Source organism: Equus quagga, chromosome 8 (genome assembly GCF_021613505.1).
Source record: "Equus quagga isolate Etosha38 chromosome 8, UCLA_HA_Equagga_1.0, whole genome shotgun sequence".
Lineage (NCBI taxonomy): Eukaryota > Metazoa > Chordata > Mammalia > Perissodactyla > Equidae > Equus > Equus quagga.
The window spans coordinates 27035145-27050162 of NC_060274.1; positions in this window are offsets into that span (position 1 = coordinate 27035145).

The window sequence follows — 15018 nt, forward strand, 5'->3', positions numbered from 1 at the left end:
TAAGAAGCTACATAAATGATGTGAGCGATAAAACTTCTCATCGTGGGGGAATCAGCAGCTTAAACGTCAATGGTTTGTTTCTGTGGACAGTACTTAAAGGACTGATGAAGATCAAACATGTTATGATTCCTACATATTTCCTATTAAAATAAAAGAATCATGATTTCCAAATAGAAATTGTACTTCGTGTGATTATTTACTTGCAGCTCAATGGGAAAGAAAACTAAAATATTTTAGACCTGTGGTCATGGGTCTGTTTTACATGACCCTCTAGCCAGGAACAGCAATTTATTTTTTCTTGCGAGCAACACGTTGTCAAAATCATCCCGCTGTGAGAACGATGAAAGGATATAAATGGAGAGAGATTTTGCCATTGGGACTATGCTTCCTGTTCACACATCTGCGTTTCAAAGCCTGCCAGGGCCTTGAGTGAGAACACAACTAAAGCAAGACGAGCAGGTCAGACCCTGGCCTACTTTCTGCGTCTTTCTGCTTCACAGTGCGTGGCAAAGCTTCAGAAAGGAAATCAGGGACACACTCTGATTACTGGTTGTTTTTTCTGAGTGATAAATTTATAGTATATCGAACCCAATTTATGCATCCATTTGACAAAATTTATTAAAAACGACGACTAGAGGACACTGGCTATGTATTAATTCATCATGTGGTCTTTGCTCTCAAGAATTTTTCTGCATGGTTCCCACAAAAACCATTGTGGTCCACGGGATAAATACTGAGATACGTGTATTAACAGAATCCCGGGAACAGTAGGAAACCACCCCAACGTTAATATTTGAGTTCAGGTTTAAAGGATGACTTGCAATTTTGCAAGCACTTTAAGGTAAGGGGACAGAAAAGCAAAGTGATGAGCGACAGGTTCAGCGTGACAATGATGCAGGGCACAGGGCTGTGCAGGATGATGTGGGGAGAAGCTGGTGACACGGCGGTAGGAAAGGTTACAGAGTTTTGTATTAGTTAAAGGAACAATCGTGGCTGCAACCTAGATATATACCCTGTATTCATTCCCCTGTCATCCAAATGTTCTTCTTGGTTGCGGTGGGCGGGTAGACTCGACCTTCAGGAGATCCTAGCTGATGGAAGCTCCTTCGTCTTTAGCACAGGGCTTCTGATATCTGGGCATCAATACACAGCTGGAAGTCTGGCTCAGAAATGGTCTACATTACTTCTGCCCACATTTTCCTGGCCAGGACTCGGGGACCTGGCCATGTTTTATTGCAAAGGAGGCTTGGCAATGTCGTCTAGCTGCCTGCCCAGGAGGAATAGAAAACGATAAACAGCTGGCTTATCTTTGCTGCTGGCCTGACATGCTCTTCTAACGGAGGTGGGTGGTTATCTCATGTTGGGGAGTCTCCCCATCAGATTTGCTGCTTATGAAGATCACTTGGGTACAATATTAAGGGTATACCAGAGTAGGATAAGACTAGTAAGGGGGAAGCTAGGTCACGGAAGCTGGTGATTCTAACACACAGACAGTGACAGCATCATAGGAAAACAGAGGTAAAATACAGCAAATAATTCTGAGAGAGAATCAACTGGATTGGGTGACTGACTGGACACTGAACTGACGTACAGAGAGGGGTAGAAAACAACTGAAAATTTTATTGAGAGAATGTGTTGATGGTGACACCACTAACCAAAGTCCAGGACACGCTCAGTGAGGCAGGATTACATGTGAGAAAAAAGGAGCACAGTTTTGGAAATGGTAAGGGGGCAGGGCATCTGAGTGCAAGTGCCCAGTGGGAGAAAGGAGCCACAGATGTGACTCTTAGGAGGAAGACGTGAGGCGTGCTGTTGGGAGAAGAGCAGTCAACAAACAGTCTACAGCTATGAGACCTGAAGCAAACGCCCAAGGAGATGTGGTGGAGAGAAATGACAGGAAATCCTGCAGATCCTAGTTCCTCCACGTCCGTGAAAAATTGAAAAGAGGACTTTCTCTGTTGGCAATAATAACAGTATCTTTCTCAGTCGGTTGTTGCAGAAATTAAATCAAACACAGGAGGCATTTAAAACACCAGTCTCGGTGTCTGACAAATGGGAAGAAGTTAATAAATGGTAGCTGTAACTACGACGTGAATGATAACAAAAGTAATCACCAGCTGACTGTGAATGGTTTGACTGTTGTGTGGGAAGGTCTCCACCTACCTCTGCCTTCACTAATTCTGCCTGTTCTGCAAGCCGTGCTTCTCCCGACATGCTCCATAATTGTTCTGCTACAATCTCTCTGCATCTAAGGGAAACTGCCCCTTGCACTGATTGCAAACTCTGCACAATTATTCTTCACTGCGCTGTGCCTACTGTCTGCTCAGGGTTGTAATGGCCTCTCAGAGAATTCTAATGATAATGGTCTTTACCAAGTGATTGCTTTGTCCGTGGCTGCCGCATTAAAAAACACAATTAAAATTAAAGCGAAGAAATCAAAGCCAAAAATCTATGACAAATGTAGCAATGCTTTTTATGATAGAAGGAACAGTATGCCCCAAAGAGCTTTCCTGCTGGTGTATAATGTACCTTTGCCTTAAATTTGATTCCTGTGGGGGTCCAGTCAATATGGAAACAACAAATAGCCACTTATCTTCATTCCTGGATTTTGCTGACCACTATTAACGCATATTTTGTTCTACTTAGGCTCCCCTCAGTTAAAAAAAAAATAGAGCTATTTTATCATCCGAGATTATGCATGAAAAGAAACTAATTTTAAAGTGCTGTTCAAATTTAAGTTATTATTTGATCATTTAAATGAATCACAGAGGGATTCATTTAAGACAGCAATGCTGATTTTGGCAGTCTGTGGAGTCAGTCTCTGTGGGGTGTAAGGGATGTGCCCCCAGGAACTTGACAGCGAGGAAACGGAGGGGCCCCTCACTCTAAAATTATGTGAAGAGCCTGATATGAGTTACCACGTCATGAAGCTAACTTAGAGGCATAGATCGACCCTCTGGTCACAGCAAGACTAAAGCCCAGGAGTCAGTCGGCCATTCAGAAGAGCGGTGGTGTGCAGGTGCCAGTCAGACAGGCTCATTTCTCCAGGAGACGGGGACCCAGGCTAAGACAGATTCTCTCTGGGACAGCTACGACGTAAATCGTGGAGATCGCTGTCTCCAATTACAGCTTGACGCCATTAAATGCACAAATCACACAAATAACTTTTCTTGTTCTGATGACACGATCATCAAGCAATCTTCTGATTATCATTTGGCTTCTCATGGCTTTCGGACCGAGAAGGGAACATCCTGGCCAGGGGATACACGTCTTCATCTTCTATCCTCTCGGCAGATGTGTTTCTCAATAGGAGTTAATAAACGAGGCAATTTAGTTACAGTTGGTTTCATGTGAGTTAGTTTGTATGAATCTCTTAGTATCATCTGTTCTGTGATGACAAAATTCAAACTTCTGAGGATGCAAAATGGAAGACCAAACCAAAAACCAAGGGATATAGGATCCTACGAGCTCTCATGGAAGAGAGTCAACAAGGAGATATTCCCCTTTTAACATCCTTACAGCCAATCTCATTTAAGTATCAAGCTTGGCAGATGGAATAACTCCAGTATAGAAACATCGACTGTTTGAAAGCACAGTTTTTATTTCAGCATTATAATTAGCTAACGATTATGGAGCCTGAGCAAAATTAAACTGTTCAGCTCAAACAATGGGTAGAAGTTGCAGGTTTTATGGGACTGAGAACTTTCAAAAAGCACGAGTATTTATCACTTTACCAGGCAGAGCACGGTGCCCAATCCTCGGTGCCCTTCCTTCTCTACTTCTACTGAGAGTGAAACATGATGTCAACGTCCCAGCCTAGAAACAGCTGTACCACTTGGCCTCGTAAAAAAAATTCCAACGGAATATAAATTCTCCCAAATATAACTGATGACCATCACATTCACACCCAAGGATGATTTAAATTACAGCATTTAAACCTTGTTTTAACTAGAGTGTAAATACATACCTTTTAACTTGTCTCATCTATTGTCTTGTCTTCTCACCCACTAGAAAAAATGGTGGTACAGTGGTCCGTTAAAGACTCATTCGGATATTTCCTAGAACTGTATTGATCAGCAATCATTATTTGGCACCTTCACAAAATGCACTATATATAATTAGAAAAAAATATTTGAAGTACATGAATTTTAAATAAAAATGAGCTAGGAGTAAGTTAAGTTATTCTGATCATGCATGGAGATGGAAAAATAAACACGTGTCTGGTCTCTTAATCCCCCAATACTAATTATTTTCAGGAAAGTTTTATGTATCTCTAGTCACTGCTTACTCAAGAGTCCATTTCATACAGCAAACACCACTCAAAGATTCTAACATGCACACACAATTATATTTTTAATTTGTAGTTTTCAGCTATTACCAGAACAGGAAAGCAAAGCCTTTGTGGTATTTTTTGCACGTGGTGAGTATTAATGTTTAATGCCTATAATATCTTTGAATGGTCACAGGAATATGCACATAAGAATTGGAAAATTGGATATATCTTTCAGAATCACTGCATTTGTAACCTCTTATTTTATTTTAAGATCAGGTGGAATATAAAGTTGTATTATGTGAAGATTAAAACACTGGTTAGTGATATACGTAGTTCTACTTTCTCAACATAATTGTTTATCTTTAAAATGCTACTTTTGCCATCATTGCATATTGAGTTTGAAGAAGAATATTAGCATGAAAGTACTGAGAGGGAAGAATGGATACACTTTTTAAAAATGGAAACAAGATAATAATGAAAACAGAGGGAACTACAGTTAGCCATCTCGCAGACATTCTTACTTGTGACAAGTGGAAATGTGTCTGTTGTCAAGATTTGGTGACAGTTTGTTTTCTTATAGGCATGTACACACACATATATATACATATTTTTTGTATCACCTGTGAAACAATCCCTTCTTCAATTAAAAACGATGAAATGATCAGCTTTTAATCCACTGACCTTTATTCTGATTTCAAAATTCTCATTTTCATAGAAAAAATATTTACAAAAAAAATTAAAAAGCAAGTATTCTACTTTTGTTCCTTTATTTTCAGGAATAAAACTTGCCTATACAAAAGGACAGTAAAACTTTTTATGAGCTGTTTGTATATTCCCAAGGCATAAGTCAGCCAAAACATGAAGCAGTGTTGAGTGAATCACAGAGCCTCAACATTTTACCTGCCAAAAATAATTTTTTTGGGGGGGGTCACCAAGTGGGCCTTTGTTCGGATCCAACGACCAGCAAGCGCCCAGAGAGACGTGCTCAGTTGTTTTAAATATGGGCATATAGAGGATTTTTGTTTCAAAGTATTTCTATACAAATAATATCAATAGCTACAATTTATTGAGCATTTATTTTGCCAGTCTGATACTGCATTAACAGTTTTCTAGGTGTGTTTTCTCGTTTATTTTATTATTAAGTAAATAATAGTAACTTTTTATTATTATGAAAGTTTCGTAAAGGAATCTTATCCCCCCACCCCCACAGCATGAAGAGAAAACAGGGTGTCTAGAGATTAAGCGGTTTTGCCCAAGGTCGTGGTGGTACGAGGTGAATAAAACTCATCCTCATTTCTGTGTGACTCCACAGCACGTGCTCCCAACCACCACTGCATCTTGTTACAGCTCTGTCACCAACGTAGCCCACACATCTGTGCTCAAACGCAGTAGGGCATGTTGAAGAAATAACTATTCGTGTATGTTCTGAAATCATCCCCATTATTTTATAGTAACATCTCACATACTAATGATAGATGTGTGCCAAATCTCCAAATTTCTTTCCATTATTAGGAATATTTTCAAGAGCTTAGAGAATTATGACAACAGAGAGATGCATGCAATATGGGGCAAAAGTTTAGTTATTTGAGGAGTGGAAAATAACTCAAATTTCCCAAGATTATGTGATCTCTTTTCTCATAAGCAACGATTCACAGTATAGTACAATTATGAAAAAAAATGCTCGCAATGTTTAAAGTGAAGAGATTTCTAGAGAAACAGAGCGTGTGTTCACACTGCTGTCTATTCAAAAACACATTTAAAATCTGTTTTTGCCTGTCTATATTACTCTTTCTGGGAAAAAGAAAAATAGGAGCAATCGAAGATCATAGAGAAGGGAGAGACATGGGCCAGCAGAGCTCCTGGGTGAGCAAGGGGAAAGTGGAAAAACGTGTTCTACATTCAAACTCGGGTTTCATTAAATCTTTGAGCCTCAACCAGAATCCATCACTGAGTCTGGGAGGGGAATTCTCAGCTTGTGCATCGTTACCTGCTCTCTAAATTGTGACAGTGATCAAAATGCCTGTGTATCGTTCTTGACAGATGGAAAAAGAATTCTGTCACAGAGCTTCTAAACGATTATTAGAAACACGTCGGAGTTGTACTGTCAGACGGGCTTAGATTCCAAGACTTCTGGCAGAGAGAGTGATGTCTTTCTGGGTGAGGTTGACAGGACACTCTGCAACGCTTAATAAAACAGCAGCAGGAACGTGGCAGGGGAAAAAGAAGCCCCTCGTCCCAGATTACGAACTCGGACCAAAGTCCTGGACCTCTGGCGGAGTTCCATCGCCAGTGTTGGGATGAGGTTCATGGGGAGCCAGCACTTAAAATATGTTCTCTGTGATATGCATTCATGGATGAATGTTCACATGAGGCAAATAAGATTATTCACAGTAGAATTCTTCGTGGCTAACAAAATTAACCAGTGCTTGCTCCAGTATACGGAGCACCTGACTGGAGATTAACTGCACCTGAAGATGGCTTGTGACTATTAGCGTATCAGCAAACCATATGGGGAGTTAGACTTCTCTCTGGTAATTTACCGGAAGGAAGCCAAAATAATTAGAAGTCGGTCTCAGTGACTGCGGTGGCACGCAGCAACTCGGTCACTGAAACGACACGGTTTTCAGAAACCTCTGTTTCGAAGGTATATTCCAAACAGCAGGCTACAGACTAGCTGCTTGTAATACATCACGGGCTTGCAGAAGGAATTTTAAACTGTGAGGTTGTTTGCCATCTGCTTTCTCTGCTGATTCGACTTTGAAAGGTTTTGTTTGTTTGTTTGTTTGGTAGAGAAAAATCCTGATTGTGCCCTGATCTTGAGAATGGCCAAATGTTGTCTGTACATTTCCTTATAAGGGATGCCCATTGGAGGGTGATGGAAACCAACCATCAGTTATTCAGTTTATTGTCTCCCAGTGATGCGCTCTATCTGTTACACTGTTATGCACCACATCACATTTCGGTCAGCGACGGACCTCATACACAACAGTGGTCCCTTGAGATTAGTAGCACACAGCCCAGATGTGTAGTGGGCTACACCATATAGGTCTGTGTAAGTGCACTCTATGACTGTTCCTGCAATGATGAAAGCACCTAACAATGCATTTCCCAGAATGTACCCCATCACTGAGCGGTGCGTGACTGTGTTGAAAATTTTTAAATAATAATTTTCAATAGCTAGTAGCATAAATATAAAGATACTATGGATCAATACTTCTAAATTTTTAATGTGCTTGTAATCACCTGGGGACCTTGTTAAAATGCAGATTGTGATTCAGCAGGTTTGGGAGGGGACTCAAGAGTCTGCATTTCTTACGACTATCCATGTGCTGCTGAGGCTGCAGGTTTGTGGACCGCAATCTGCGTAATAAGGCTATAGGTGCTCCATAACTCACCAAGCAAATCAATGCTCACATAAATATGGCATCTATTTGCAAGGTCTTCTTCACTTAGAAGCAGTCAATGTTTTTCTATTTATTGACGTCTTGCCCTTCGAACTTTGTTGAAAACCAAGGAGTACCTTACCCACTTCAAGCTCTACTACGCCATTAACCCTGAATGGTAGGGACATCTTAAAGTGTGATTTGTTAATACATTTACTCCATAAATACACTGGCGTCTTCACTAGGCAAGACACAAGAAACAGATGTACGTGGTTCTCGATCCCACGAAGATTTTAGGTGGTCTACGTGGAGAGACAGAGTAAATCTACATACTCTGTGTGTATTTCTTCTGAAAGAGGTTACAGAATATTAAGGATGCAAAAGGACCCAAGCTAGTAATGGTTCTCTGAGAAACTGACATTTCGATAAGCTCCGAAATATTCATGGGTGCTGTTCAGTAGAGTGGAGGGAGAGAGAGTTGAGTAACTGAGAAATACAACCACAGTCTCTTCAGTCAAGCACGAAATGGCCCAGAGAGGGAGTGGTGCAGAGGTGAGGCTGGAAGGGTAAGGAGAAATATGTCACGGAGACCTTGGAAGGCATGTTGAAGACTTTAGAACGAAGCTGAGAGTAAAGAAAACATGTTTGAGGATAAGTTTCTTAAGATACACATTTTGAGAAGCTCCTTCACGTCCCTATAATACTGAACTAATTAGAAGAATAATGCACGTGAAAGTTGGGAGGTGGCTGAAGTGGTCCAGGCCAGAGCTAATGGGGGCTCAGGAAATAGCCTCCCTTCTTCTGCAGACCGACGACTGTAACGTTTCATATGCCCACCTTAGACCTCTATTTGGTTTCCGTGGGAGGAGGCGCAAAACTTCTGTGGCCTCTGTTAAACTTCACGTGTTTGATTTCCATCACCTTTCCTGTCCAGATCTTTTGAGGAACCTACCGCATCATCTCACATATGTGTCTTATCCGTTAGCTTCCTGCCAACTCCAGAGGTGAGATTCATATTATTATATTGTCAGACAAGTCATTGATGAGCGAGTCTTTCAGCGATGGGCCGATGACAGAGCCCTTCAGACCAGGTTCCGCAGAGACGTTGGTGGAAACACCAGTCAGCTCTCCTATTCACGTTTCCTCCTTCAGCCAAAGTGCAGACCAACCCACTGTGCTCTCAGGCAGCCGACGCTTTCCGGTGGTGCTCTCCAGGCTACCGGGGAAGCGAAATAAATGCTCTGTTGAAACAAGAACTCTGTGTTTAGCATCTTTCCATCACTAGTCAGTCAATAATAACCTATACAAATAATAAGAGTTGATATTTATATAAGACGGAAACTTAGAATGAAAGAGGTAGAGAGACGTGCAAAACGACACAAGGATGGTGATAAAACTGGTTATAAAATTTAGATAGCTGCATTCTCAATTTAATGTTCTTCACCCCCCATTTTACTTGTGAGTTTGAAGGCTTGAGAAACAGTCACCGTGAGATGTGGCAACCTTGCGGAGAGAAGTGTGCAAACCCTGACCACGTGGGTTGTCTTTGATTTATTGTTTATGCTGTCTTAAAATCACCTCTTTTTAGTCAGAGGCAGGTCTATTGAGATTTGGGGCTTTAATTTTTTAAACAGGAAAATACAGTCATAAGATCTTTAGTACATTATTTTAAACACTATAAATCCGTGCTGATATTATAGCTATAAAACGTCTGGCTAAGAATACACAGTAATAAACTCACCACGCTGCATTGGCTGAGAGAAGAGTATCCGAATAAACCATTCCTACCTAATATGGACTTTATCACTAGCTATTATTATACAGTAAATATTCAAACTCCCTTGTCTTGCCCCAACGGAGAAAGCTGTACTGCCTCAGCGTTTCTCAAGTTGCATGAATCACACGTAACGTTAACATGTGCTGATAAAGTCCCAGCTGTGGTGGTTTATCAAAAAAAAAATGTACAAGGCGCTCTGTGCATCTTTTACCCAGTTTCTCCTAATGATGACTATAGTGCGATAGCAAACCGGAAAATGGATATTGGTACAAGCCACAGAGCTTATTCCGATTTCATCAGTTTCCCATGCGTTCATTTGTGCGTGTGTGTTCTATGCAATTTTTTCCCAAGTGCGGATTCCTGTTGCCACGATCTGGAACTGCTCCATCAGCACAAATCTCCCTTTGCCATCCCTTAACAGCCACACCCTCCCCTTCCCTCCCCCTGACAACCACTCATACGTTCTCCATCTCTCTAATTTTGCTATTTCAAGGGTATTATATAAATGCAACCGTACAGCATGTAACCTTCTGTGACCGGCTTTTTTCATGTAGCCTAAGTCCCTTGAGAGCAAACCAAGCTTTTGCCTTTTTCAATACAGTGTCTCCTAAGGTGTGGGTATACCACCGTCTGTTTACTCGTCCCCCAGTTGAAGGACTTTTGGGTTGTTTCCAGTTTTGGACTGTTGTGAATAAAGCTGCTATGAACACTCCTGCACAGCTCCTGTGTGAACATAAGCTTTCGTCCTTCCGGGATGAGCGGTCGAGAGTGCAGTCGCTGGTTGGCATATGGCAAGTGCACGTTTAGTTTTACCTGAAAGTGCCAGACCATTTCCAGAGTGGCCGTACCACTTTAAATCCCCACCAGCAACGTATGAGGGATCTAGGTTCTCAGCAGCCCCAGGGGCATTTGGTGTCAAATGTAATTTTAAGGTTACAGCTAGGTTGTAAATTTTCTGTGGCCAGGTCCTCTTTCATATCACCTTAAAAAAATGTGTACATAACGTAGGAACATTGATTTAAAGAAGCTTACTAAATATTTGCTATAACCGGGATATTGAACACGACTGAGACATGCCTCGGTCCGTCTGCATGCAGAGGTAGCAAACTTGAACGTCAGAGGCCAGGAGGCAACATGAACTAGTGAGGCTGCCAGGGGGTCAGGACACATGCGAACGTGGTGGGGACTGTGGCTCCCTGGAAAGCACAAGCCTGGCTAAAGGGAGACTGTTGCCAGGCGGCCATCCTGTCCATATTTCTAGACATTCTGATTTTTCTGAAAAAACATAAAGTACAATTTTTCAGTGGGAGCTCTCCTGATTTGTCAATGTAGACTCAAGTCTTGAAAGACTCTGGAGTCTGCAGAAGTCTTGAGGATCACCTTCGGCCTAAAGACGAGTTACTGGAGAATTGTCATTCAGAGAGGGGAGAAACCTACTCAAAAGAAGATAAATATGCAGCTTTCACAGAGAGGGAAAGATAATTTTGGACAGAAGAAATACAAAAAGACTTCATAGCGTAGGACTGCACTTTTCAAACTAGAAAGTGCTTTCTGATCACCTGGGGATCTTATTAATCTGGCTCAGCAGCTTGGGATCTGGGACGAGGCCTAGGATTCTGCATTTGTACCACGCTGCCTGGTGACGCTCCTGGCTCAGGGACCATTCTTTAAGTAGCAGGCGTGTGGGTAAGATTGGAGCTGAATCCTGAAGGTCAAGAAGCATTTTTAGATGCCAAAATGGATCCTGGTAGAGAGAATGGTGCCGTGCTCACAAAGGTAGGGGACACTTGGAGATGTCTGGGAAATCGTAAAATCTTCAGTTTGTTTTGTAAGTAGTCTACACAAAAGAGAGCAGGAGATAAACTTGGAAAGCTTGATGTTGAGGTGGGTTCGTATCAAAATATACATGTTTTCTTTATGTTCCAGATTTCAACAACCTGCAACATACATGTCATCAGATTACTATCAGTAACAAACATCCACAATTTCTATGACGCCTCCCTGATTATAAATGGGTTTCTCCGTTATAGTCAGCCAGTGGCACCCGGTCATGTTGCTCTCAGCTTATAAGGTATCTTATGCCCAATTTAAAGGACCGTGCACTGCCTCAGGGCCCATCCATGTCTGAATCGAAGGTTCTGTCTGCTTTCTCTGTCAAATGCACGAACGCCTGGAGATGCCGCTGTGTGCATTCCATGTACAAGAAGGGATAACCCCCCTTCTTCCTCTTAGGGGAAAGATTTTTTGCCTGACTCCAGACTCTCTCAAAGGCTCTTGAAAACAGACACTCACTCTTCTGGTGTAGGGTGCATACCCACAGGGCCCCGGCCCTAGGGAATGGAGCTTCTTCACTGTTCTTGTCATTTTCTCTCTGTCTATCCTTGGCTAGGGAATGTTACAGAAACACAAATAAAACAAAATATAAAACAATTCTCTCTTCCATCCAAAAAATGTCAAAGGCCACTTCTTTATTAAATTAGTCAAACACCTGTTTTTTAGAGGTCACTAGTCCACTTGGTCCACACATAATTAAAATGAGATCCCAAAATATAAAAATAAGTGAATAAAGAAATGAGTGAATGAATGAATGCATTTGTATTTTAATAGGAAGATGATGGAGGGAATAAAAAGGAGATGAAAAGGAAAAGTGAGAAGTGGCAGAGGAGACGGCCTTTGGGAAGAAAGGGGAAGAACTGACCAGGAGGGGCATAGGAGGGAGGTGGGACTAAGAAGATTTCCAGGCTAGAAGTCATCTTAGAAAGGTTTGAAAAACGAAACTGGTGAAGAGCTATGGGTCCCTGCTACATGTACGGGCAGCAGCACCATCCGTCTGTGCTGACTCATGTCGGTCATCAGATTTGTTTTTGGTTCTCTTTCTTTCTTTTACATTTTGGGTAAAATAGATCTTTATTATTTGTTTTGGGTTATTATGTGGTTCTACCGTATGAGATGCTATGGAAACATCACATATATATAATTTTTATTGAGGTCATTACATATTATTCTGTAATAGTATTTATTTTCATTCGAAGGTATATTATAGAAATCCTTCTAAGTAGTTCCATACTCCAAGTCAATTATCTTCTTGCTTTTTATGGTGCATAGCATTTGACGCCTGCCGTGGCGTGGGGACGTGGCTGCAGTCCACAGCTACAGCAGGGTCAGAGGCCCGAGCAGCTGTCCTGGAATTCATGACCACCCTTGCTCAGAGGCCATGTCTCCGTGAGCTGCTCCCAGCCAGCCACTGAGTATGGCCGGGAGGGTCAGTCTCTGCCTGGCCACCATGGCTCCACTGAGGACTGACTTTGGTTTGAAGACTCCGATGGCTTTGCCGAAACTTCCTGAGCCTGCGTGGCAGCCTAGGATGCTGCCACCCAATCTTCTCTCTCTCTCTCCTTACTGGAGTCAGCCTGATGGCCCTCACAGCCTTCTCTGGTTCCCTCCCCATTTTCCCTCCAATATGCATTTCCCCTAATGAAATCCTTGCCATCTGCATCTCTGAAGCACCAGAGTAAGCAAAGCCTACTCCATAACGTAGGAAACAGTCCTTACTGACAGAACTCAGCTTATTTTCAAAACTTTTTAATACCAACAACAGTAATAAATATTGTCTACTGGTATCTTTATGTATTCGTAGTTTCTCTTTTTCTTCTGTTGACTAAGTCCTGAGAATAGAAATGCTTAAAGGGGATGTAGATTTGAAATTTGAATAAATGCACTACAGTTACTGTCATGAATACATTTAAAGCAAAATACAGCTTAGAACAACTGTTGGTATTAATGAAATACTTCTCTCATTCAGAAGAGACAACAGAATGTAAGTACAGACTACTGAAATAAATCTAATATGTTCTTTATAATCTGTGTCATTGCTTAACAATAAAACCTCTGCAGGGTGTATGTAAAATGTCAATAACAATAATTGTTGTATCCATTAATTATTTAGAATATGGATTACTGCTTAACTTCTGACTGCTAGCACTTACATCAAACGGAAAACCCAGAAGAGATATAAAAAAGATGTAAACCAAAAGAGACATAAATATATATATTTACATATAAAATATAAAATTCTAAGGTTTATTTTTATTCAGGATTTTACAAATTATTTAAGTTCGAAAAGTGACATCTAGATGTTTGTGTCATCTGTAGCTCTATTTTATTCATTTTTTCCTTTTAAAATTTTCAAGGATTAGTAAAACCAGACAGTAGTTGCAAATTTCAGATCCACTGGATTATATGGTGCTAAAAAATAATATAGAGATTTACTGTGTTACATCTATTCATCAATATGCATATCTGGAAATTTGCATAACAATTGATCATAAATATGAGTTAAACAAACAGAGACAGTGGTTATCTAGAACAAGTAACATCTCCTCTGAGGTTGGTTGCAAGCAGGACTGAGTAGCTACATTCTTTGATCAGAAATGAATGTCTGCATCATTGTCAAATACCATTTATGCTTAAATGGAATTTGCATAAAGCTGCTCTATTTCATACATTTCCCAAGTAATTATTTTACTCATGCATCAGAAAAGAATATTATGACCTTTTTTTTTCCTAACAGGTAAGGACAGTATATTATAGAAGATGAGGATATAATTTGATAGAAGTTAAAAACCACTACAGAACAATATTCTTCTAGACTAGCATTTCTATAAGTACTTTTATATATTCTGCTAAAGTATCAACACGCCATTTCAGTCTGTACAGCCACGCTATATCAAGTCAAAATTAAACATCTAACCCATAATTACTCAGAAGAGGGGAAAAAAACGTAAATGCTGTTTTAAAGCTTGCTTATCTGATGAGTTAATCAGACACGTTTAAGACAGCACCTTTTACGTCTTCTTGCTCAACTGAAATGTACTCCATAGTCACGTTAAAAGAAATCTTTAGTGAATTTTTTTATTCTCCCTTTAACGAAAACTCAGTTTTTCACATAAAAGAAAGAAGAAAGAGAAAAAGAAAGAAAGGAAGAAAAAGCAAGAAAGAAACCACACTATTTTATGTGCAACCAGGTATGAAATTAACCAGGTGCTATTTTAAGCTTTTCTGGTTATAATGGACAATAGAGATATTCGGAAAATTTGAATATCTGATAGATTCGACACTGGAAAAGATAAATTCTATTTAAGCAAAACTATGCAAAGCATAGAGCAGGAAAACATTCGTATCTTTTCATTTTACTTTGGTCAACATATTTCTTTCCGTCTTCAATATTTTATTGGCAGTTCAGAATAATTATTTTAAAAGATTTCGTTTAGAGAGATTAGCTTAAGTCTATGAAACGTATTTAGATCTTTAAATGTTTTTTTCCACCTCATTCTACAGGGAAAATTGCAAATGAAGCCATACACTATTTCAGAAATGATTATTCAAGAGGCTTCCCACATCAATTGTTCACATTGATTCAACCAGTCTCCTTCTAATAATTGTGATATTAATCTACCTAGGCATTTTATTTCAGCATCACGTATTCTCAAACGCTTATAGGGCCCTACGGAATCAGACTTCTATTATTATCAGCCAAGAAACTGTCAAGTAAACTCCAATGTTTGTTGTTGTTGTTCTGTAGCCAG